This window comes from Odocoileus virginianus, chromosome 26 (genome assembly GCF_023699985.2).
Source record: "Odocoileus virginianus isolate 20LAN1187 ecotype Illinois chromosome 26, Ovbor_1.2, whole genome shotgun sequence".
Lineage (NCBI taxonomy): Eukaryota > Metazoa > Chordata > Mammalia > Artiodactyla > Cervidae > Odocoileus > Odocoileus virginianus.
In genome coordinates, this window is record NC_069699.1 from 21,576,354 (window position 1) to 21,604,101 (window position 27,748).

The 27,748-nt window shown below is 38.8% G+C and overlaps 1 protein-coding gene across 11 annotated transcripts in view; it reads right to left on the reverse strand.

Annotated features, from left to right (window-relative positions):
- CNTN4 (contactin 4) overlaps positions 1-27,748 on the reverse strand; it is a 971,999-nt gene that overhangs the window by 728,038 nt on the left and 216,213 nt on the right. For all 11 annotated transcript variants that reach the window (XM_070455652.1, XM_070455651.1, XM_070455646.1 and 8 more), the window contains one exon: positions 11,728-11,783. The gene's annotated coding sequence lies outside the window, so the exon portion shown is untranslated. The remainder of the gene's footprint in view (positions 1-11,727; positions 11,784-27,748) is intronic.

Consider the following 27,748-nt stretch of genomic DNA (forward strand, 5'->3'; position numbering starts at 1 on the left):
TCAAAGTTAGGTGGATGCCAAATCTTACGGACATGCAGAATTAACTGTGTTGGTGATGACAAGACCTAAGGTATCCCCAGCAGTGTTCTTAAGAGCTCGAAAACCAAGAATCCAAGGATTTGAGAGCAGGTGGTTGGACACAGCTGCTGAATAATCCTCTTAACCTCCTCTGTACTCCACAGGGAGAAAAATAGCAGGAAAATAAAAGCCTCCACCAAGTCGTTGATGGCAGTGAAATAAAAGGAGCATCAAAAGTATACAAGGACAAATTTGTCCTAATGCTAATAATTTTGAACAAAAGGGACAGGCAGTTGCTATAGAGAGCTGTGTACAAGTATAAGATAAAGACATAATAAGTACAGCTACATAAAGGATAAAATAGAGTAGGATTCACAGGAGTGGTCCTTTCTTCAAGGCACATCTAATGCTATTATTCACTGAGGACCTAAATCCCTCTTAATGTCTCTTCATTAATTTTTTGCTCAGGAAATAGCCAGAAATGAATAGCTCTCAGTCAATATTTAATTGATGCTTATAAATTTAATTTAATCAGGAACTATCTAGATGTCTCTCTAGCCAACGAAAATTTAAGCAAAGCCAATGTAACAAAGAAAAATGAGAAGCAAAGCAGGCAACAGGCACCAGACTTGATGGGAGAGAGATATAAAACTTTACTGTATTAAGCAACTAATATTCCTGCTTATTATAGTCAAGCCTACCTAATCCTGATTAATACAGCTCCCCTACCAACAAAGCATGAAATAAAAATGATCTAATATAGACCTTTGTTTCTGTGCAATGCAATGGTTCTAAATCTTCATAATTCTTTATTATTTACAAGTCCCTAAATTGAGTACATTGACTGATGCTGAAACTTCAATACTTTGGCCACCTGGTGCAAAGAGCCAACTCATTGGAAAAGACTCTGATACTGGGAAAGATTGAGGGGAGGAGGAGAAGCGGGGGCGGGGGGGGCAGAGGATGAAATGGTTGGATGGCATCACTGACTCAATGATCATGAGTTTGCACAAACTCTAGGAGATAGTGAAAGAAACGTGGTGTGCTGCAGTCCATGGGGTTGCAAAGAGTCAGACATAACTGAGCAACTGAATAAAAACACTGAGTTTATCTGAAGCATACTGACTGTTCAAGCTCAAGTTCTGCTCATTGCATAGTTGGAGAATTATATGGTATCACTCCTACAATGAAGATGCGATCATTTAATGTTCACACTGGGAAGAGGAAACTCCTAGAACACAGAAAGTTAAGAGTCCCAGGTAACAGCCAGGCCAGAGCTTTCCTTTCACAGTTGAGAAAACTTAGGCTCAGAACTGTGAACGACTTGTCCAAAGTCACACACTTGTACCAAATAGAAGTCTTGAAGTTCAGAGCTGTGCTTTGTCCACAATGACGATCAGAGTTCCTCATGTCAATGGTGAGAATTTACCTTCCCCAAAGTGTTTTCTTTCTCCCTCAAGTGATGAAGGAGGATGATCTTACTTCCCCTAATGAACTGAATAACATTTAGTTGTGCTTAAGAGAAATGGGAGAAAACAGGATACATGCTTTAAATAATAAGCAGTCTTTACTTGATGATGATGATAACAGCTAATGGATTTTGAGCATGTATGATGCACCTGGCACTTTTCTGCCCTTATGGACAATATTTGCTTCTTCAAAATATGAAAACCTAACCCAAAAGCGGGTTCTAACATTTTCTTCATTTTTTAAACATATCATCTGAAGTTTGGAGTGGTTAAGTAAGTTTTCCAGTATCTCACAGTAAATCTGTGACAAAACTGGGATTCAAACTCAGATCCTTCTTGACTCCAAGACCATGATTCATACTCACTGTTCATCTAGGTGCAGGTGGATAGGACCTAAATGGTTTTGAGTTTTAAGTGCCCATTATGGGGTCAGACACACAGGATTCAAGAAATGCATCCACTGGAGTTACGTTAGAGCAGCGAGTTGCACCCAAACTCCTACCTTGCCACACGGTGGTAAGGCGCTAATAAACTCTGTGTATGAGAATCCAATAGGAACAGGAGACAGCTATGCTGAGCTGCTTTCAGCTGGCGTTGCAGAAAAATCACACTTGGCCGTAAAGGAGCTGTTGATTGCTTGCACGGTTTCAGCAGCACGCCAGCTCTTCTTGCCAGCCTGCTCTTCCTTATCAAAGAGCCAGAGTTCCAAGTAAGGTGAGAATCCCACTTGACAAGCAGACATAAGCCATTTGGGGAAAATACAAATTAAAAGGCTCCAAGATAGAAATAGAAGCATTAGCAGCAGGAAGTGTCTTGGGGATACATTGTGTCAGATTACATAGGGGAATTGGGAGAATCAGTGAGTCACAGCCTCTGTGTCAGTAGCCGGGCAGCCTCAGAAGCTGTGTGAGCTATTTAAAGGTGCCAGCACCGTCTCAATGCCTTCAAGCTAGGATCTGCTTAGTAACATCCTTGAATCATGCACAGTTTGCTCTTTTCTTAAGCCACTTTAGCATTTGTCCTAACTTCTGACCCGTTATTCCAGGCATCATAATGGAATTTTAAGGAATTAGAGACATTTTGCCTAATATCACCCAGTCATTCCGTCAATGAACTTAAACTACAATGTTGATTTCAAGGGGAGTTTCATTTTGTTTGTTTGTTTTTTAAATAGTATCAATATGTTGTCATGGGACATATTGGGTCAATGTCCAGGCTGAGAAATCTCAATTTTAAGAAAGAGAGGCCCCATAGGGTTTCCCTGGTGTCTCAGATGGTAAAGAAAGAGAGGACCCCTCACAGGAGCCTGAGCAAAAAGTTAGTTCGCTGTAAGAACGGAAGATCTCAGAGAACCTGGAGCTGTGAAGTGCAGCTAGAGTAAAATCACAAGGAACAGGTTGGGGCAAAGCAGCTATTTTTCTGTTTCAGGGACCATGTGGTCACAGCTCTCTCACCCTCTGAACCACGTTGCCTACTTGCCCTTTCCGGATTCTTCTCTCTGTGTTAGTATGTAGTGAGTTAAAATAGCTCAAGATTAGCATGATTCACTGGTTCCTTTGTTCGGGTCTCATCTAGACTCTGTGTCCTCATGAGAAATTCCTCAAAGAGAAAAAATCTCCTGCTCCAGTCACTTCGTGATAGGAGACACCTTGCTTCCTTTCCGCCAGGCCTGTGCCAGCCAGATACTTCTAAGTGAAATCACGGCTGTATACTGGGCAGACAACCCAAAGATTTCCTTTGTATTCAACCAATTGCCTTGAATGTTCAGTTCTGATCTGACTCATTGACAGCCAGGGCGTTTATCCCTGGTTAATGTATAAAATGAGCACTTCGCACCAGGAGAGCCACTTCCTCACTGCCTTCTAAAACTCCCGGCACTCGTTGCCTGTGTGGTTTTCACTTGTTTCACTCAGGGCTTCTTGACTGCTAATCCTGTATCAAAGAAAATTCAATACAAGACTCAGGGTTTCCATTTTCTATTGTTTAATGCATTTCCAGCTATTGGAAAAGAGTGGGAGGGGATCTCCAGCTCTGGTCATTAACTAGTTACAGGCAAAGTACTTAACAGTTTAGAGAGTCTGAAACGACATAAGAAGATCCTGAACTAACCTCTTTCCATCGACACAAGGGATCGCCAGCTACATATAGAATAATCCCCTCGGAAAGAGACCTGAAAGCTGGATGAAGAGTCTCCAGAGCAAACGGTAAAACGACAGCAAGGGGATAGCAGGAAAGGCAGAGATAAAGGCTCGTCAAGAAAAATTCACACCCCAGTCAGATCAATCCAAAGATGGGAGCAATTACAAAAGTGTGGTTATTTTCCCTGCAGAGTAGGGGATTTGAACTCCACAAACACCTCAATGGCTAGATCCTGCACAACGGAGATGAGCCCCTTAAACCCCTGGATTTGAAAACCAAAGGGGCGCATGCTCAAGAAAATATAAAACTACAGGGAACAGAAAATCTGCTTTATAAAAGGCTCTTGTGCAGGATCACTCAACACAAACAACAGCACAACACTAGACTGAAAAATGTGTGGGCGGTAGGTGAAAGGATTCCACATCTCATCTTGAAGGATCTGCCTGAGAGGCAGGTACCAAATGGGACCCTCTTTGGGGGACATGATCTCAAGCCACCTCAAAACTCAGTATGGAATTCTACTGTCTTGCCCAGGTTCAATGCACCCCATGGAAGAAAATGAAACCTGAAGCTTTTGCTAAACTTAAGTATATGACCTAACTGTATACTACTCATGAACTGTAGGAAATTAACACTGGTCTGTGACACTTTACATCCCAGGACCGTGGTAGAAGCAAAAGCAAAACCACTTCTATGTCATGTTTTCACAACACAACATCCACAGCATTCTCACGTGAAAAAAATAAATCTAATATGAGCTCACAATATAAAAAGACAGACTATATGACGGGGAAAAAGCTATGACAAGAATGAATCTACTAGCACAGTAAAAAGGATATGCAGTGTAAGCACTCAAAATGAAAAAACATCATGAACATGAATAGAAAGTGAGAGTTTGGAAAATGTTAGAAAGGAATTGAACCCACAAGAAAAGAGCAGAACATTATAAAAGATACACAGAAAGAGAAATCAAAGAAACCAAATAGAAGTTCCAGGAAAAAAAAATAATAGAAAATTTAAAAGCCAACAAACATTTTAAACTTCAATTAAGTGCTTTTAACAAATATTCTTTATTTCCAGGCAATTGTTAATACTGCATTATCTGTCTTCTTCAGAGTCATCCATGGCCTTGTGACTTTGGCAATGAAATGTAAACAAAAGTGAGGGACACATGTCCTTCATGAGAAAGTTTTCAGACTTAGTTCATGATCCCACAGGTCCTCTGAATTTGGCCTCAGCACTTACGGAATCATTTCCTGACAGTGATTCCATGAACATGAATGGAATATGATAAGCAAAGCTCCCATGTTAGCCTGCAGTGGGTATGTAACATGAGGGAGAAATAAATGTTTGTTGTTTTTGCCCATAAGACTTAGGAGTTATTTGCTAGTGCAGCATAAATTTGCTATTTTGACTGATATAAATTTTAAATAAACAGAGTAGACACTGATAAAGTAAGAATTTGAAAACTGGAGGAGGAAATGACAGATTTTCTCAAAAAGCAAAATGGTGATATAAAGAAACAGACACTGAAAAGAATAACCAGGCATTATAGACAGGAGAAATAAATGGTCCCAAAACGTCTATTTAGATATACAGCAAAGGACAAAGGAAAAGATGTTGAGTGTCAATATTCAAATAAATGATGAATGACAACTTTCCAAAACACGACCTCAGATTGAAAGTAAGGCAACACATGAGTAAAACTAAAAATAAGTGCTTAATTGGACAAATCATAATGAAACTTCAGAACTCCAAACACAGAGAAAATCTTAAAAGGAAACAAAAAAGACCACCTATAAAAGATTATCAATGTGACTAACAGAAGACTTTAAAATCTGCAGTAAATAAAGAATAGAAAACAACAGAATAGTATCTTCAAAGTATGGAAGGGAAAAACTGGGCAACCAAGAATTCAAACCCTAGTTCAATATCACTCCAAAATAATGGCTAAAAAAAATGACATTTTGTAACAAACAAACAGAACTGAACACTAACAGAAGCCATGAAAAAATGTTTTTTGGGTGTATTAAGTAAAAGGAATTTGAACAATAAAGATTAGGAAACTAGAAACAAATGACAAATGATAAATGGACAAATGAATAGGGAATTCTATATAAGTGAAATCTTAACTATATTGAATATGACAATAAGAATCACTAACTGAAAAAAAATCATGTCCATAGTATTTTACTATGTATACGAGAAAAATGTGGAACTTTGTGTGGTATAATTAGAAATAAAGTATTTTAGGTTTTATGTAAGAACATTATTAAATTTTGCATTGCTAAGCGTAAAATTAAAGGAGCTATATACAAATAGAAACATAATAAGAAATCTGAAATAATCAAAGAATAGTGGAATAAAAGAAAAATTAGTTGTTCCATTAGAATTCAGAAAAGAAGAAATATGCAGAAACAAAAAATCTCACACAAAGTGTGCTGACACGAAATAAGACAGTAGAAAGAATGGAAAGATTGTTTAAGATTCAAAGTAAGTATGAACTTTTAAACTCCTTTGATACATGAGAAAAACAATACATTGAAAAAAATGTAGCTATATGCTACTAAAAGAAGACACACCTACAATGACTAGTAAGGACTGGAAACAAACTAGAAATGGAACCCCTGGCAAATATTAATTTAAATAAGGGAGGGATTTCAATCTTAATATGATATGAAATAAATATGTCAAGAAGCATTACTGAGAACAGAAAGAGTACCATTCCCTAATATCAAAGAGTCAATTCATTTTGTGAAAAGAAGTCTGATGCCTGCATCTCTTGTATCTCCTGCATTGCAGGCGGATTCTTTACTGCTGAAGTACCATGTGCCACCTCTATTAGATATCAAACTCAGAATTTGAGGGTGTATATATATATATTTTATTTGCCACCATAACTCTAGGTCCTACTGAAGATGTTGGCTTATAGTGAGCTACCAATAAATACTTGCTAAGAGGCAAATGATACAATCTCAGCTATTCTGGCTACTCACCATAGCATAATCCTTTCCATTACCCACAAAGAAAAGCAGAAAGCAACCACTGTATCAAATGGAGCAATTCACACAGTCATTTTTTCATAATGTAGATTAAATAATTCTGCTTAATGTTACAATGTATAGTATACTTCACTGAATAACTCAATTATCTTCTATATCCCAAACTATGACTTTAATTTTAATTTCCAAAGATGAAACCAAAGGTAAAAAAAAAAAAAAAAAAAAAAAAAAACCTCTACAATGTTTAAACAGAAAAAAATCATAGATAATAAAAATGATAGACAATTGAAACATACATTTCCAGATAGCAGTTTATTTTCTTACTGGCAACATGTTGACTTGCATTCAGAAGCACATGCACAGACACATTTTAATACAAGGCCACAGGGATGCGTCCTCTTGGTTCTAACATCACCCTCATGGTATGCTAATGCTCCTCTCTGCACAGGTAATGTTACTTCTGCGGGGGAAGCCTCTGTCAACTACTAGGAGGAATACAGGAAGCATAAAAATAATGTTTCTCTGTTAAATGTTCCTCTGCTTTAGCAGAAGTCCCTACGGGACTGATTAAATTCATTAAGTGATAGCAGAAATTCTAGCCGTGCTTTTCTTTCTGGCAAAGATGCCTGTGGAGGGGGCGTTGGGGATGTGGGAGGGTAACGGTGGAAAAGCTGAGTGGCCAAAAATCGTGTTACAGCCTAATACTTACAACCAAGTAACACTCATTAAAATATATCAATTATATAATACTACAAGTCTATTTTACTTCAATTTACATATATATATATATATACACACATATATATAGAGGAACTGTTTTGTATCTGGCACCATGGTAAATATTTGACATTTGTTCTTCCTACGTCTTACAATAACCTACCAAAATGGCCGTTAATACCTTCATTTATTGTTAGAGGAATGTGTGGCTAGAGAAGGTGCAGTTGATGAATTTTAAACACAAATCCATCTCTGACCCCATCTCTCATAGCCAGTGGATTAAACCATGAATTTTTACAATTAGAAATCTGCCTTGGTCTTTGGTTTTGGAGAGCACAGCAGGACTTTGAGGAAAACCGTGCTTGTCGACTTGAGTGACCGCCCAAGAAGTCTGCTTATTCTGTAACACGTCCTACTCATCACATTTGAAAGAAAAATCTTGTCTTACTAAAACATGAATTTAGTGTTTTATGACTTCACTGATATTCACGTAGCATAAAAAGAGTTGGAAATGGCTGAGCAACTGAACAACAGCAGCAACCATAAAATCTGGGCCAGTGCAGAAGACAGGAGATGTTGGTTTGACCCCTGAGTTGGGAAGATTTCCTGGAGAAGGGGATGGCAACTCTTTCCAGCATTCTTGCCTGGAGAATCCCCCAGACAGAAGAGTCTGGCGGGCTACAGTTCACAGGATTGCATAGTGGGACATGACTGAAGCGACCGAGCTAGCACACAGCATAAAATTCACCATTTACTGTAGAATTCAGTATATCTCAGCATTCACAGGGTCATGTCACCACCACCACTATCTGACTCCAGAAAATGTTCATCACCCAAGAAAGGACACCATGGGCCCACTAGTAGCCACTTCACATTATTCTCTTTCCTTAGTTCTTGGAAACCACTACCATGCTTTCTGTCTCTATCATTTTTCCTATTCTGGAAACTTCATATAAATGGATTCATATAATATGGAGCCTGTTGTGCTTGCTTCTTTCACTTAGGATAACAGTTTCAAAGTTCATCCATGTTGTAGCATGTGTAGATACTTAATTTTCCTAATCTATTTAAATTAATATCATCCAATAAAAGATGAAAATTATGTGCATCAATCCAGAAAAACTATTTTCTTCAATTTTCTCTATGTGCACAGGTTAGATGGAATGTTGTGGTTTTAACAAAGGAACTTGATGCAAGTTCATACACAATATTATAGTCTCCATTTCTCCATTTTACAAGTGGGGGAGAAAAGAGTTTTGGAGAGATTAGTTTATCTGTTTGAGTATTTGAGCAGGAAATGAAGCACAGAGCTCCGAACACAAAACGTAAATTACTTTTACTTAGTGGGGTAGATATACAACAGGAACAACAAAATGGTTCAGTGACCAAACCTATCACCTTTGGTTTGTAAGAGACAAACTCTCAGAAGTCGAGCTTTTATTTTGTTTTGTTTCAGTCACTAAGTCCTGTCTGATTCTTTGCAACTGGATAGGCTGTAGTCCACCAGGCTCTCTGTCCATGGGTTTTTTTACTGGAGTGGGTAGCCATTTCCTTCCCTAGGGGATCTTCCCGATCCAGGGAGCAAAGCCCCATCTTCGGCAGGCGGATTCTTTACTACTGAGCCACCAGGGAACTCGAGTGCCTGCCAGGGCCATATAGACAGCAAATGATGAGGCATGATGAGCTGAAGGTAGGGGAAGGCATCTGCTGCTCAAACAGGCCCTCAGGCCACCTGGGAATGCAGGCCCAGGGCAGAAAACAATCCGGTTTCTTCTAAGAGAATCTGGAAATCATCACTGCATGTGAAATCTAATTTTCAAGTGTTAGCGACGAATTAAAATTTGTTTTCCTTTTTGAAATTAAATGAAAAAGAGAGAGAAAAATGCATGAACCAAAGCACACTATTTTGCAGCTGTTCTGTTCCACAGGCTACAAATAACAGATAGCAAAAGGCCAAGGCACCAGAGGGAGCCAGGGCCCTCTATAAGACAGGGACAAAGGAGAATGTGGGAAATTCGAGGGAAGGTGACCCTCTGCCTTTCAACATTAATTCTGAACACGCCCAACCACTTAAACCTTTAAAGACAGAAGAATTAGAATAGAAAAGATGTCATTGAATCCTTCATTCTTTCCATGAATAATTACTGAGTCATTCTTCATGCAAGTACTGTTACATTCTAGGAATACCACAATGTAAAACAAGATGGAATCACTGGGCATCAGAGTCCAAGGTGGGAGAGTAAGATAATTAGGCAAGCAATTGCAGGACACTGTGATTATCATGTCATTCATATTGATGTCAGCAGCCAAGAGAAGCTTAACTGAGGCAAAGGAAAACACAGAAGGCTTCCTGGAAGAACTGAGCTTTCATTTAGTGATAAATGAGTTGATCACACAAAGGTAGGAGAAGGGAGAAGATGGAGAAAAGGGCTGTTCCTGGAAGAAGGGCTACAATGCACAAGAGCAAGATAGAAGATGAGATATTTAAACAATTTAAAGAAATTCGGGTTGGAAGAACCTACTTTGGAGAGTGTGGGGTTGGAGAAGAAAGGTAGACAGCTAAGCAAGAGCCAGATAATGTTGAAACTTCTGAAGCCGTGTTAAACATCTGGAATTGATCCAAGGAAAACAGGGAAGAGTGGCAGATTTATAGGTGGTTCTGGTAGTTAGATTACATTTAGAACGTGATTTAAGATCACTCCTACTGCCTTGTGTGGGATGGATTCTAGCTAAAGAAGTCTGAGGAGGTAAAAGTAGTAGTTCACAGCAAGTGTGAGGGCACTCATATCTTGGAACAAGGCCAGCTCCATGAGAAGAAGCCTGGCTCCCTGAGAGACCACAGGGAGCAGAGGCTCCCCCACCCAACCTACAAACTGACCTCAGACACACAGACACACCCAGCAAACTGTGGGCTGATAGACTCATAAGAAATAATAAATGGTCACTATTACAAGCCACTGAATTCTGGGGTGACTTTTTACAGAGTAAGAATTAATTGGTAAAGAATACCTTAGTTAATCTTGGCTTATGAAGGATTGGGGCTCATAAGGGGAAATCAAATTAAATAATTTTTTTCTATATATTTTTTTCAATAGAGGGTGTTAAGAAAATTCCCTGAGACTCAAGAGTATACATTAATATTACCCAAAGGTATTCAAGCCCTATACTGAATCACAGAATATTTTGTTTTCTATTGCTGGGGAGACAATTTGGCCATCAGGATCCCTTGATAATTATTACATCTGTTAAAGTGACTCAGCTTTTTATTTTCTATACAGCAATGCAATGAGATTTTCCTCTACCACCATCCTCCAGATTAGCATTTTTCCCCATGAATGTCTGGTTAACCGCAGTTAACTTCAATATCACTCTTGACACTTTTAAGGGCCAGGTCCTACTATGGGTGAACAATATCCCACAAAAAAGTATAGTGAAATCTTAATCCTGAGACCCCATGAATGTGACCTTATTTGGGGAAAGGGTCTTTGCAGATGTAAAGTTAAGATGAGGTCATATTGGACTAGGGTGGGCCTGACGTAAGGACTGGCGTCCTCACATGAAGGGGAAATATAAACTCAAACACACACGGGGGAGAAGCCATGTGAAGGCAGACTGGAGTGATGCAATTACAAGCCAGGGAACACCAAAAGTTGTCAGCAACTTCTAGAAGATGCAAGGTGCAAGTGAGAATTTCTCCTTTAAAACTCTTAGAGAAAGCACAGCCCAGCCTACACTTTGATTTCATTCTTTTCTACTCAGTGAGAAAATAAATTTCCATTGTTTTAAGTCACCCAGTTCATGGTACTTTGTTACAGTGTTAGGAAACTAAAAACAGCAAGTTTTCTTGCGTATATCTGTATCTTTTATAAAGGAAAAAAATATGAAGTTCAAGACAGAGTGGGCAAATGTAGACAGAGGGGGCATGCATGACAGTAACTTACAACACTCGTGCTTTACCCCTAAAAGACTTCAATTTTAATGCCTCAACATTTGCAGACTTATTAACTTAGTATTTTGAAGATCTGACTGAAAATATTCTCTCCATAAGTCATGGGCAAAAATGCAACAACCTTCATTTTATTCCCAATACTCTTTCCATGATGCCAAATTCTGAACTTTTTGAATTATCATATTAATTTGAACCACCAAATATCTGCCTCAGTATCTTCTCCAGAAAGAACCCAGAGAGGGTACAACTTCCTATTTTCAAGGTTCAAACTTATGACTTCACTAGTTCTGTTAACTTCCACTTTCAGAAAAACATCAAAAATGATCTCACTGTATCACTCTAAGGAAAGGATCTAATGTTTCCATAGTAACTGAGGATGCTAATCCAAGGTGAAATACAGGTAAGAAAAAGTTTTCCCTTTGGGGAAGCTTACCTTTTAGTGTAGATCTTGGGGCCACATGCTGTGGAATTACTCTATGTCAATGATTCCTAGAATTAAAAAAAAAAATAATGTACAAATAAATACATTTTTCAAGGATAAATATTCTTATATGTAGTTAATGCTTAACAATTTCCATTCTAAACAAATTAGAAGGAAATAAACATTAAATACAGTTGGTATGGATTCCAGGCTTGATAGAATGGCCAAAATTAGAGATAGGAGTTTGGGTTCTATGCTGTGTATCTCGCTAGCTGCGTGAACTTTTTTTAAAACATGTATTTTTTAAATTTTTAAATTTTATCGAGGTGACCTTGATTGTTAACACTCTATGTTTCATGTATACATTATACTTCTACTTTTGTATGCCTCACCAAAAAAACCATGCTCATCACCACAAATTTATTTTCTATCTGTCACCCTTTACCCATTTTACCCTCGCCATGTCCCTCTTCCCAAGTGGTAGCAAATTTTAAAAAGACACATGCACCGCTATATGCACCATTTGTTGCAGCATTATTTTAAATAGTCAAGGTAGAGCAACAACCTAAGTGCCCATGAACAGATGAATGGATAAAAAGGATTCATATACAATGAAACACTGCTCAGGCATAAAAATGGTGAAATCTTGCCATTTGCAACAATGTGGATGGACCTTGAGGGTATTAAGCTAAGTAAAATAAGTTAGAGGGAAGAAGACAAACCTGTATGACTTCACTCATGCTTTATATATGGGATATTAAAAAAACTAATAAACAAAACAAAATTAATGAACAAACCAAATCAAACTAGGTGCCTGCCTTGCTGTGTAACTACTGGGCAGTCATTTCACCACTTGACGGCTTCTTGTTAGTATAACAACTTTAGAAGCCTGTGATATTCTAAGGTACTCAGACTCAGTAAGAGTGACCATTTCCTAAGAAAATATGTTACAAAGTGATTTTAAATAATGAAAAACAACTAGGAGGCATGCCACTGTTTCTGTTCATTTTATGATTATGTTAAATGAATGTAACAAAACTCTTCCAATAAATCTGGCATTATGTGTGCACGCTAAGTCGCTTCTGTAGTGTCTGATTCTGTGCAATCTTATGGACAGTAGCCCACCGGGCTTCTCTGTCCATGGGATTCTCTAGGCAAGAATACTGGAGTGGGTTGCCATTTCCTTCTCCAAATATTGCATTATATCTTCTCTTAAATCTACCAAATTAAACTTTAACTGTGAAATACTTTTCTACCTGAAAGTACTTTTTCTTGAAGCAACAGTTTCCTCTCTATGGAAAATATATACTTATTACTAAGAATAGATGGAAAGATTCTATTTTTATCTCAATCAAATATGCTATGTTTAAATGTAAATTAGACTAGAGTTTTATAGTTAAAGATACTTCTGAGTGGCCTATACACACACACACACACACAAAATGATATTTTCAATTATAAAAAGACAATTATATTACTCAGAATTAAAGTTGGAGGATATACACATATACATAAACATGAAGCTACAAATACATATATGTATACACACACACACACATATATTTGTGTGTTTCCCTGGTGGCTCAGATAGTAAAGAATCTGCCTGCAATGCAGGAGACCTGGGTTCGATCCTGATCCCTGGGTCAGGAAGATTCCCTGGAGAAAGGAATGGCAACCCACTCCAGTGTTCTTTCAAGAATAGATGAATAGTGTTAGTTACTCAGTTGTGTCTGACTTTTTTGCAACGTCTTGGACTATAGCCCGCCAAGCTCCTCTGTCCATGGAATTCTCCAGGCAAGAACACTGGAGTTCACATATATATATATATATATATATGAGTGGCATATATATATATGCCACTCAGAAGTATCTTTAACTATAAAACTCTAGTCGAATTTACATTTAAACATAGTATATTTGACTGAGATAGAAACAGAATCTCTCCCTGACTACCATAAATGCCTTATCACGTCTTAAGCTTACACTATTGCCTGGTGGGTGCCATAGTAGTTCATCACTTTGTTACGTTTCTTAATACCTTTACTTTCAGGTCAGTATCAATAAGTCTGGAACATCAGAACCAAACATCTTTATATTGTTTATATATTGGAAATGGAATTTTTCTTTTTCCTTTACTTTCTTAAATATTCTCCAAAAATAAAGAGCCACAAATGATTCTAATAAATCTAAGGCAGTGCTTCCTATGAAACAAACAAACAAATCCTATAATTAACTCAACCATGAATCATAAATACATCACTATTTGATTTTTTCAATATGGTTAGTCATCAGCGGTATATATGTGTGTATGTGTATCTCAAATCCTAATTTTTTTATACTAAGGATACCCACTGATAAGAATGTAAACCTCTATTTACAGTTACTGGCACTATATGCAACTCCAGATTACACATCAAAAACAACAGCTAAAATGAGAGTTATCCTAAAAACAAAAATGGGAAAACTGCGGGCAAGGCTTCATTCTTTTATTTTCAATTATTACTAGAATCTTGGCATATACATATATATTTTCTTTTCTTCCAGGATGAAAGTAAAGATTACACTTATCCACTGGAACGATACAGTCTGAAATGTAAGCAGACTAACTTCATTCATTAAATTATAATTATGTTCCTCTTGTTTAAAAGCACAAGCTGTGGGGCAGCTGCCTGGGAAGGGATGCTAGTTAAATTATTTACTAGCCACGTGATCATGAGCAATTTGTTAATTGGTAAAAGCCTCCACTTTACCTACAAAGTAGGGAGGATAATGCTATTCAGCCTCAAAGAACAGATGAAAAGTAAGTAACATAATGTAATTCAGTTCTCAGTCCACTACCTGGCATATGGTAACCAGTGACTCTATAGTAACATTGTTAAGAGTCTCCCATCCATCATGAGGGATGTGTATACACACAAAAAATGAAGTCAGTACTTAAAATCTACACATACTTCAAAGAATCCCCTCCTTATCCACATTACTTAGTTCAAAACTCACCCCTTCCATTTTAGGAACTGTTCCCTAAGGGCACTTTTATCTAAAGAATTTACCTGTTGGATGGGCTAAAATCATAAACACCTCTATCAGATTTCTTAGATGCCATGAAGCAAAGGATGATGCCAGAGACTGGAAAGCAGGATGGAAAGGTTGGAAAGTAAGGAGTAATATCTAAGATTTACCCACAAAAATCTATGAACACCTCAGTAGATATTAAGAAGCTTTTTTGTTTGTTTAATTCTAATTGGAATAAAATTTGACTAAGCAGATTCTTATCAGATATAGAAGGAATTTGGAGAAAACTTCCCATCAGATGTGCCAACATACAGAGGTAAACCAGGTAGAACATACCTAAGTAGATTCCTTCAATGGGTTAAAATCACAGGAATTACTGAATACCACCTTTGTGCTGCTTTATTCAAGCAAAGAAACCAGGCATTCGTGCTAGTTGATTGTATAACAGCCTCTCCCTGGACAAGAACACATGGAAAGGCTTTCATTCCGTTCACCTTTAAGTTCAGATTTCCCATGCATAAAAAGAGTAAATACTAATTTTATTCCCACCTTACACTGTTTTTATAAGGGCAGAATGAGATAATCTATGGGGGGGGGGGGGCGGGGAAGCAGTGTCCAGCACATAATACACATAAAGTATTTACTTTTAAAATCATTGAAAATTTATTAAAATTTCCAATACTACATCCTTGTCCTTGTTGGCTCAGATGATAAAGACTCTGCCTGCAATGCAGGAGAACCAGGTTCAATTCATAGGTCGGGAAGATCCTTGGAGAAGGGAATGGCTACATACTCCAGTATTCTTGCCTGGAGAATTCCAGGGACAGAGGAGTCTGGCGGGCTACAGCCTATGGGGTCACAAAGAGTCAAACATTACTGAGTGACTAACACTGTCGTTTTCACCATCCTTGTCATTTACCTGCTGCTGTAATAAGTTTAAGTTACATTTAAATTTTAATGATGGCTTTTATTAGAAACTCCATAAAAAGCACATGTGAGAACGGACAGGAAATTAATACATGAACAAATGAATAAATAGATGAATCTACCTCTGCTAAGGATTGGACAAATCCGAGTTTTAAACAAAATCAGCTGGTATAAACATAAATGCACTGGCTATATCACAATACAAAAGAACCAGAAATCCATGAATGAGTGTAGACCTTCATGGCAAAAAGCAACTATGAAGAGGCAGCAGCTGGAAAGCCTGGGTCAGAAAGGATTATTTTAATATAGAGAAAAACAAAATGTCCTGAGCCACACCCTGCTCAATTATTTAGAACTAAAATGTATGCTGGTAATTTATTCAGGACAAAACAATCCTTCCCAAGTGACAGTATGTTATTCAGTCATCAAGCTGTGCCAACTCTTAGTGACCCCATGGACTGCAGCACACCAGCCTTCCCCGTCTTTCACTGTCTCCCAGAGTTTGCTCAAACTCATGTCCACTAGGTCAGTGATGCTATGTAAGCATCTCACCCTCTGCCGCCCTCTTCTCCTTTTGCCTTCAATCATTCCCCAAATCGGGGTCTTTTCCAACAAGTCAGTTCTTCACATCAGGTGGCCAAAGTATTTGCATTTTAGTTTCAGCATCAGTCCTTCCAAATGAATGTTCAAAGTTGATTTCCTTTAGCATTGACTGGTTTGATTTCCTTGCAGTCCAAGGAACTCTCAAGAGTCTTCTCCAGCACCACGATTCAAAAGCATCAATTCTTTGGTGCTCAGCCTTCTTTATGGTTCAACTCTCACATCCTTACATGCCTACAGGAAAAACCACAGCTTTGACTATGCAGACCTTTATCAACAAACTGTTGTCTCTGCTTTTTAATATGCTGTCTAGGTTTGTCATAGCTTTCCTTTCAAGGAGCAAGTGCCTTTTAACTTCTTGGCTGCAGTCACCAACTGCAGTGATCCTGGAGCCCCCCAAAATAAAATCTGTCACTGGTTCTACTTTTTCCCCTTCTACTTACCATGGAATGATGGGCCCAGATGCTGTGGTTTTAGTTTTGTGAATGTTGAGTTTTAAGCCACTTTTTTACTCTCCTCTTTCACCTTCCTCAAGAGGCTCTTTAGCTCCTCTTCACTTTCTCCCTTTAGAGTGGCATCATCTGTATATCTGAGGTTGTTGATATTTCTCCTGGTAATCTTGATTCCAGCTTGTGAGTCATACAGCCCAGCATTTTGTGTGACGTACTTTGCATAGAACTTAAATAAAAAGAGTGACAGTATACAGTTTTGTCTTACTCAGTTCCCAATTTTGAACCAGTCCATTGTCCCATGTAAGGTTCTAACAGTTGCTTCTTGATTCACATACAGGTTTCTCAGGAGACAGGGAAGAAGAGGAGACAGGTAAGATGGTCTGGCATTCTCATCTCTTTAAGAACTTTTCACAGTTTGTTTTAATCCACACAGGCAAAGGTTTTAGTGTAGTCAATGAACCAGAAGTAGCTGTTTTTCTGGAAATCCCTTGCTTGTTCTATATTCCAATGAATGTTGCTAATTTGATCTCTGGCTCCTCTGCCTTTTCTAAATCCAGCTTGAACATCTGGAAGGTCTTGATTCACATACTACTGAAGCCAAACTTGAAGACTTTTGAGCATAACCTTGCTAGGATGTGAAATGAGAACAATTTACAGTGATTTGAACTTTCTTCGACATCGCCTGCTTTCGGATTGGAATAAAAACTGATCTTTTCCGTCCTGTGACCACTGTTTTCTAAATTTGCTGTCATGTTGAGTGCAGCACTTTAACACAGTCATCTTTCAGGATTTTTACAGAGCTCAGCTGACATTATATCACCTTTGCTAGCTTTGTACATAGTGATGCTTCCTAAGGCCCACTTGACTTCACACTCCAGGATGTCTGCCTCTAGGTGAAGGATCACACCATTGTGGTTATTTGGGCAGTAAGACTTTTTGTATAGTCCTTCTATGTATTCTTGCCACCTCTTCTTAACCTCTTCTGCTTCAGTTAGGTGTTTCCTGTTTCTGTCCTTTATTGGGCCCATCCTTGCATGAAATGTTCCCTCGGTATCTTCAATTTTCTTGAAGAGATCTCTAGGCTTTCCTGTTCTATTGCTTTCCTCTATTTCTTTGCATTATTCACTTAAGAAGGCCTTCTTATCTCTCCTTGCTATCCTCTGGAACTCTGCATTCAGTTGCTATCCTCTGGAACTCTGCATTCAGTTTCCCTTTCTCCCTTGCTTTTCACTTCTCTTCTTTCCTCAGCAATTTTAACATCTTCTCAGACAACCATTTTGCCTTTTTGCATGTTTTTTCCCCTTAGGAATGGTTTTGGTCTCCACCTTCTGTACAGTGTTACAAGCCGTCTTTCACCTTCACTGGTCTCAGACAGGCGCACATCTAGTAATGAACGTGTATATGATCACCATCACCTAGAAGTCGATGATGGCACTGAATCCTCCTCGCAACATGCCTTTACACAATCAGTGGCAAACAAACACATGGACTCCGAAGTCAGATTATGTTCTAAACTTCACCACTTTTCTGCTATACCAACTCAAGCAAATCTTTTAATCACTACCATCTCAGTTTCCTCAGTTGTAAATCAAAAATAATATTAACTAATAAAAGAATATATGAAAACTATCAGGCATACAGCGTTTATTCAATAAATGATGTCTACTATTACTGCATTATTTGAACATAAAAAGACAGCAGAAGGTGAAAGAGACACCATTCACTGACTGTCCATATTCTAAAAAGTCACTGTATTTAAATTGTTTCTCCTTACATCTATCCGCTTAAGTTATCAGTGGTACTTTGCATCACTGAATCAGCAGGTATTTCTTATGAGTGTTTACTTCCTTCTCACGTATTTAAAACCCAACCATAACTTTCCATAGGAGGTAAAAGTCATACAGATATTAAATTATCCATGTTTATTTCCACAATTTCCATTAGTTTGGCTTGACATAATTTAGTATTAACATCCAGGTTATTAAACTAATACCATGCAAGAGATTACATTTAAATGCACTTTCTACTGGGAAGTGGGATGCATTTCTAATCACGCTGTCTATCTACAAGCAAACAAATGGTCATCTGACGCTTTTGTCATTATCATGACGTACAGTATCAACAACAGAGATCACTAATGGGTTCTCACACACACTCAAGGTAAATAACAACACAACATGATACATAACAGGCTTTAGAGTTATTAAGAGATAATCACATCCTTGGGACTTTCACTGGGCATAGTAAGTGGCACTGTGAAAATACGACTCTCTCTCAACAAGGGTCCTTGCAGTTTTCACAAAGGAAGGGAAAAAAAGAGTCATTACCATAGAGAAAATGGGCATTCATTATAATGAAACATAAATTTCACAATCTAAGCTAATGAAGAGGGCCCTCCCTGTGATGATAATATTACAAAGTGTAGGAGGCTTCGTATCAAGGTTACACAGGTACCATCACCTTGAAGAATCTGGATTCAAGAGCCATTTTCTGGAAGACTAATATCTAGGGTCTTGACTACAAGATAAACAGGGCTGGGAGATGCTTAAGGGCCTAGAGATCTAATCTATTTAAGACTGAGAATAGCAAGGGAATGGCTTACGCAGCTTATCAGCTATAAAGTTATACTTGAGATACTAAGCTTGGAGAATTGTCCCAAAGGATCCCTGTTTGGCCTTTATCACAGGTAAACAAGTGAGCACCCAAGAGTCTTATGTAAATCTATGGGGAAGGATCATTCTTTGCCATTCTAAACCGTTTTCCATAACACAAGGGGTAGAAGGATTGGCGCCCAAGAGGAGCTACCCCACGCCCAAGGTCAGGGGCAGCAACAGTTGCCGAGAGGAGCAACCCCACCTCCAAGGAGCGGCTGCTGCCGGGCGCAGGAGGGCTGAGACGAGCTACTCCACGTTCAAGGTCAGGAGGGGCGGCCCTGAGAAGATACCCCTTGTCCAAGGTAAGGAGCAGCGGCTGCGCTTTGTGGAACAGCCGTGAGGAGACACCCCACGTCCAAGGTAAGAGAAACCCAAATAAGACGGTAGGTGTTGCGAGAGGGCATCAGAGGGCAGACACACTAAAACCATAATCACAGAAAACTAGCCAATATGATCACAGGACCACAGTCGTGTCTAACTCAATGAAACTAAGCCATGCACTGTGGGGCCACCCAAGATGGATGGGTCATGGTGGAGATGTCTGACAGAATGTGGTCCACTGGAGAAGGGAATGGCAAACCACTTCAGTATTCTTGCCTTGAGAACCCCATGAACAGTATGAGAAGGCAAAATGATAGGATACTGAAAGAGGAACTCCCCAGGTCGGTAGGTGCCCAATATGCTACTGGAGATCAATGGAGAAATAACTCCAGAAAGAATGAAGGGATGGAGCCAAAGCAAAAACAATACCCAGTCGTGGATGGGACTGGTGATAGAAGCAAGGTCCGATGCTGGAAAGAGCAATATTGCATAGGAACCTGGAATGTTAGGTCCATGAATCAAGGCAAATTGAAAGTGGTCAAACAGGAGATGGCAAGAGTGAATGTCGACATTCTAGGAATCAGTGAACTAAAATGGACTGGAGTGGGTGAATTTAACTCAGATGACCATTATATCTACTACTGTGGGCAGGAATCCCTTAGAAGAAATGGAGTAGCCATCATGGTCAACAAAAGATTCTGAAATGCAGTACTTGGATGCAATCTCAAAAACGACAGAATGATCTCTGTTCGTTTCCAAGGCAAGCCATTCAATATCACGGTAATTCAAGCCTATGCCCCAACCAGTAACGCTGAAGAAGCTGAAGTTGAATGGTCTATGAAGACCTACAAGACTTTTTAGAACTAACACCCAAAAAAGATGTCCTTTTCATTATAGGGGCCTAGAATGCAAAAGTAGGAAGTCAAGAAACACCTGGAGTAACAGGCAAATTTGGCCTTGGAGTACAGAATGAAGCAGGGCAGTGGCTAATAGAGTATTGCCAAGAGAACACACTGGTCATAGCAAACACCCTCTTTCAGCAACACAAGAGAAGACCCCACACATTGACATCAGCAGATGGCCAACACCGAAATTAGATTGATTATATTTTTGCAGCCAAGGATGGAGAAGCTTTATACAGTCAGCAAAAACAAGACTGGGAGCTGACTGTAGCTCAGAACATGAACTCCTATTGCCAAACTCAGACTTAAATTGAAGAAAGTAGGGAAAACCACTAGACCATTCAGGTATGACCTAAATCAAATCACTTACAATTATACAGTGGAAGGGACAAACAGATTCAAGGGATTAGATCTGATAGACAGAGTGCCTGAAGAACTATGGGCGGAGGTTCATGACACTGTACAGGAGACAGGGATCAAGACCATCCCCATGGAAAAAAAATGCAAAAAGACAAAATGGTTGTCTGAGGAGGACTTGCAAATAGCTGTGAAAAGAAGAGAAGCGAAAAGCAAAGGAGAAAAGGAAAGATATTCCCATTTGAATGCAGAGTTCCAAAGAATAGCCAGGAGAAATAAGAAAGCCTTCCTCAGAGATCAATGCAAAGAAATAGAGGAAAACAACAGAATGGGAAAGACTAGAGATCTCTTCAAGAAAATTAGAGATAAGAAGGGAATATTTCAGGCAAAGATGGGTTCGATAAAGGACAGAAATGGTATGGACCTAACAGAAGCAGAAGATATTAAGAAGAGGTGGCAAGTATACACGGAAGAACTGTAAAAAAAGATCTTCACAACCCAGATAATCACAATGGTGTGATTACTCACCTAGAGCCAGATATCCTGGAATGTGAAGTCAAGTGGGCCTTAGAAAGCATCACTACGAACAAAGCTAGTGGAGGTGATGGAATTCCAGTTGAGCTATTTCAAATCCTGAAAGATGATGCTGTGAAAGTGTTGCACTCAATATGACAGCAAATTTGGAAAGCTCAGCAGTGGCCACAGGACTGGAAAAGGTCCGTTTTCATTCCATTCCCAAAGAAAGGCAATCCCAAAGAATGCTCAAACTCCCACACAATTGCACTCATCTCACATGCTAGTAAAGTAATGCTCAAAATTCTCCAAGCCGGCTTCAGCAATACGTGAACTGTGAACTTTCAGATGTTCAAGCTGGTTTTAGAAAAGGCAGAGAAACCAGAGATCAAATTGCCAATATCTGCTGGGTCATTGAAAAAGCAAGAGAATTCCAGAAAAACATCTATTTCTGCTTTATTGACTACGCCAAAGCCTTTGACTGTGTGGATCACAATAAACTGTGGAAAATTCTGAAAGAGATAGGAATACCAGACCACCTGACCTGCCTCTTGAGAAACCTGTATGCAGGTCAGGAAGCAACAGTTAGAACTGGACATGGAACAACAGACTGGTTCCAATAGGAAAAAGGAGTACGTCAAGGCTGTATATTGTCACCCTGATATTTAACTTATATGCAGAGTACATCATGAGAAATGCTGGGCTGGAAGAAGCACAAGCTGGAATCAAGATTGCCGGGAGAAATATCAATAACCTCAGATATGCAGATGACACCACCCTTATGGCAGAAAGTGAAGAGGAACTAAAAAGCCTCTTGATGAAAGTGAAAGAGGAGAGTGAGAAAAGTTGGCTTAAAGCTTAACATTCAGAAAACTAAGATCATGGCATCTGTTCCCATCACCTCATGGGAAATAGATGGGGAGACAGAGGAAACAGTGTCAGACTATTTTTTTTTGCTCCAAAATCACTGCAGATGGTGACTGCAGCCATCAAATCAAAAGACACTGACTCCTTGGAAGGAAAGTTATGACCAACCTAGATAGCACATTAAAAAGCAGAGATATTACTTTGCCAACAAAGGTCTGTCTGGTCAAGGCTATGGTTTTTCCAGTGGTCATGTATGGATGTGAGAGTTGGACTATAAAGAAAGCTGAGCACCAAAAAATTGATGCTTTTGAACTGTGGTGTTGGAGAAGACTCTTGAGAGTCCCTTGGACTGCAAGGAGATCCAACCGGTTCATCCTGAAGATCAGTCCTGGGTGTTCACTGGAAGGACTGATGCTGAAGCTGAAACTCTAATACTTTGGCCACCTCATGCGAAGAGTTGACTCACTGGAAAAGACCTTGATGCTAGGAGGGATTGGGGGCAGGAGGAGAAGGGGATGACAGAGGATGAGATGGCTGGATGGCATCACCAACTCGATGGGTATGAGTTTGAGTAAACTCCAGGAGTTGGAGATGGACAGGGAGGTCTGGCCTGCTACAATTCATGGGGTTGCAAATAGTCGGACACAACTGAGCGACTGAACTAAATTGACTAACATAATTAGGCCAGATCACCTGAGGGTGTAGAAAGAGATGTTTGGTTTTCACAAGGTACCAGGACAAACAACCAGTGTCGAAGTAGGGATGGGTGACAAGTGGATTTAGACTTAGGAGAACAGGAAAAAGAAACAGGCATGAGACATTGGCACTGTTGTCAAGGATAGAAAAAAAGCTTATACACAAGATAGAGCATTACTGAAGGGTTCTAATTAGCAAGAAAACTGCTCACCTAAAATTACTCCAAATGGTGGTATTCTCTGATCTCCCTAACTCACAAAAAACAGACAAAAGTTACTTTTCTTGAATCTCCATTTACTCATCAATAAAATGGTTTTTAAAAAAGCTCTCCTCGGAGTTACTGGGAAAAGTAAAGAAAATATTGAGTATGAAGATACTCTGTATGAATAAAACACCCTATATTTATCATACATTATTATTTGGAAGGATTCATTGCACAAACTTTAAAAATGGGGTGAGAATACATTATTTCTCAAAGGCTCTGCCAGTGGTATAACTTAAGCTTATTTGTATTAAAAATAATACTAGTACAGGATACATAACAATTAATTTATTGTAATATGCTTGGAATTATAAGCTTGGAATTTTGGTCCCAAAGATACTATCCTCAAAAAATCTACACTCTTAAAACATGTGCAAAGGTGTTATTGATCTTAGGAGTTTACACTCAAAGAGTCAAAAATTCTATTGGTCTAAATCAGTGATTATCAAACAGAGGCAACTTTGCATCCAAATCTAGAGATATTTTTGATCATCATAACTGGTGAATGGAGGGGGGTGCTGGTTTGCTCTGGCATGTAGTAGGTAGATGACAAGAATGTTGCCAGACCTCCCGTGAAACACAGGACCCTAGTCTCTGTTCTAAATATAGGCACTAAATGTTATCACTTAACTCATAATTTGAATGACCTGCATCATTAGGCACCCTCATCTATAATTCAGGGCTGTGATAAACTACCTCATCAGCTTCTATATCCTATGAATAGAGATGGAAAATAATTCTCTTCAAATTATTGAAGCCCATATCCAAATGCAGGCTCTTTAGCCCTTTAAATTTCCATTATGAACAATTATCGGTTTGACTAAATTCAATTCTGTCTTTCCCAACGGGAAGCCATAGGGGAAGAGTCAATGTGTTGGCAGTCTGCAAAACCAGAAAATGAAATTTGCAAGGGTTCACCATTATCACAGGGATTTGGCACAGATGTAACGACAACCTGTCAGTCTCCATTCCCAAGCCATATACAACTCCAATGCCTGGCATTCCACCACAGTCTAATGTGTCACACTATGTGACATGATATGAAAATATATTAGACACCTAGAATTTTATATTTCCTATAAGTGCCTGCTCTCTTATTTCAGTTTTACCACCACGGGGGGAATAAAATACCTGTATTTCTGCCTAGCAAATGGAAGACAAATGAAATGAAGCCAAACTTGCAGAAAGTATTAATAACTACACTATGTGACATGATATGAAAATATATTAGACACCTAGAATTTTATATTTCCTATAAGTGCCTGCTCTCTTATTTCAGTTTTACCACCACAGGGGGAATAAAATACCTGTATTTCTGCCTAGCAAATGGAAGACAAATGAAATGAAGCCAAACTTACAGAAAGTATTAATAACTATAGATGCTAGAGTCCAAATATTTTCACATGGATAATTTCATAAACTTTTAGATGAGATACAGTATGGGATAGTGGTTCAGAGTATAGAGTGTGGCTTTCAGAATTCAGATCTCCACTTTCCAGCTGAGTGACCTTCAGGAAAGTACTTCTCTGTGCCTTACCTTGTTACCTTCCTCGTGTATTAAATGAAGGTATTAATCCCATTTGCCTCACAGGGCCGCTATAATGATTATATAAATAAATGTTTAGAAAGTGTTTAGAATCCTTCCTGATACACAGTAAAGACTATGAAGCTATCAAGTGGTTGTTTATAGTAAAAAGAAATACCTTGATAAAGCAGAAGATATGATCCCATTTTACAGGAGAAATAACCTAAGTTCTACAAGAATAAGGAGCTCTTCGCAGATTCCCTCTTTCCCTGAGTTTGCTCAGCACTGCCCTGTTTTCAGAGCTGCATGGACCTCAGAGTGTTGTGTGATTCTGTATGACAGCTCAACTCCCGGAGCATGTTAAGAAGTACATATGACACCACTGTATGCAGCGGGTGACACAACAGGGGGGTGGGGTGAAGGAAACAGTCTGGAGGCCGGAAAGGTTCAAAATCTGGTCCCTTCAGGCAGAATTTTTGTTCATGGCCATAAGCGACTTGTATATAAAGGAAACCACAGTAAGGGCTCTAAACTCCAATTTCAATCTTGAAAAATAACGGTTATAGGGAATCTCAGTTTTCAAAAATTTGGTCATAGGACTTCCAAGGGCACACATTGTTATTTTTATTTTCTGAACAGTTCAATGTAAATCTATGGGTGCATGCATGCATGCGTGTGTGCTGTGTCCACCTCTTTGTGACCCCATGGACTATAGCCGCCCAGACTCCTCTGTCCATGGAATTCTTCAGGCAAGACTACTGGAGTGAACTGCTGTTTCTCGGGCCAACCCAGTGATTGAATCCGCAGCTTCTGTGCCTCCTGCGTTGGCAGGTGTATTTTTACTACCATACCACCATGGTACCTAGTTAATGTGTGTGTAATTGTTTACATATTTGCTTTAATGTTTATTTTCCATTGATGACAAGTTTTCATCATTTATATTACTGGTGTAAGCATTCTTCAGATCCAGAATTAGCTTAAAAATCCATTAAATTTATGGAATATGTTAAATAGAAAAGAGTAGAGATGGTATGCAGCTATGGTGAGGTAAGATATAGTAAGATATATAAGATCACATGGTAAGATATAGTCAAAGCTATGGTTTTTCCAGTAGTCATGTAAGGATGTGAGAGCTGGACCACAAAAAAAGCTGAGTGCTAAAGAACTGATGCTTTTGAAATGATGTGCTGTAGAAGACTCTTGAGATTCCCATGGACAGCAAGGAGACCAAACCAGTCAATCCTAAAGGAAATCAATCCTGAATATTCATTGGCAGGACTGATGCTGCAGCTGAAGCTCCAATACTTTAGCCACCTGATGTGAAGAGCTGACTCATTGGAAAAGATGCTGAAACTGGGAAACACTGAAGGCAGGAGGAGAAGGGGACAACAGAGGATGAGATGGTTGGATGGTATCATGGATTCAATATACATGAATTCGAGCAAACTCAGGGAGATAGTGCAGGACAAGGAGGCCTGTTGTGCTGCAGTTCATGGGGTAGCAAAGGATCGGACATGACAGAGTGACTGAACAACAACAATGGTAAGATATATTATCCTGGTACATAACTGTCCAAAATGTGAGGAATATTGATATTTGAAAGGGAAATTATATATGAATATGTGAGCCCAGAATAAAAAGGGTTTCAAATATGGCCCCTGTTTTTCACTAGGAGCATCAATTTATTCTGGCTTTCTGGAAGAGTCCTACATTCCACCAACCACATTTGAGAACTGCATTCCTTTCCATATCTATTGCTATTCATGGTCCAGAAAGAGACCTATGTAATGGTTTTCTTTAACGACATTTGCACTAATTGCACAGTGATATATCTTGAAAGGAAAACGTAATCAAAACAAAAGAAAATACAAAGCATGACCGTGGTTTTCTTCCCTAAAGAGGGAGAGACCTGCTGATGCAAAACAACCAGTGTCCTCTGAACAAAGGGCTACTGGATGCTAAAGCAAACCTTAAAGCTCAATAAATGTTTACAATATCAGCAAATATTTTGCTATTATCATGAAGAATGAAATAGTAGCTAGACAGCACAAAAGGGATGAAAGAAATAATATTTTACGACTTAGTGAATTGAGCTACACATACGATAATTTCCAGGATTGATTTCCTGTCTACTTTTGAAGCAAACAGCCATCAATTTGGAAATCCATGCAGAACTACATGAAGAATGCAAGCATTTTCCTAGTCAGTGGCAAGTTTCTTTAGCATTCCTGAAAATAAACTTAGAACTTTACACACACAGACATACACCCTTTGGTTCTGAGGACTGTATAGTTCATGCCAACATGAAATTTCCCTAGTTCACTATAAATCAGTTATCACTTAACAAAATCCAGGAGAGGCACTGCTACTTTTGAAACCTACTGAAAAATCATCATGTTGTCCTGCATTTTCATAGGTAGGAAAATGCTTTATGTGTAGTCTAGGTCCAAGAAAGCTTGGTGAACTGGTAAGAGAATAGCTTTCTCAATTAGAGAAACACTGGTTCAAAGCTAGCTATCTCATTTACTCCTATATGACCAGAGGCAAAGGATTCTCCCTTACCTTCAATTTCTGCATTTGTAAAATGAAAGCAATAGTAACTGTCAGTGCCTGGCATGTAATATTAATTCAAAGATCATGATGGTCACTCCTATCCTTACTCTGAGTGAAACCTTATTCCTCTGTTCTGTCCTTAGAAAGAGACCAAATCACTTAAATGAGTTCTCAGACTAAGAAGGTTATCCAAATTAGGGGTCAACTTTCATTGACAGTTGGTATGTGCTAAAGTATATTTCCTTGATGATTTGCTTAATCCCTTAAAATAATTATGTGACCTTTTCACTTTGTACCATGTTATAATTTTCTAAAAAAAAAAAAAGTTAAAATACTCTAGGAGAAATTCACAGTTTTTGATAGCCTGCTTCTATTAAGAAAAACACACAAAG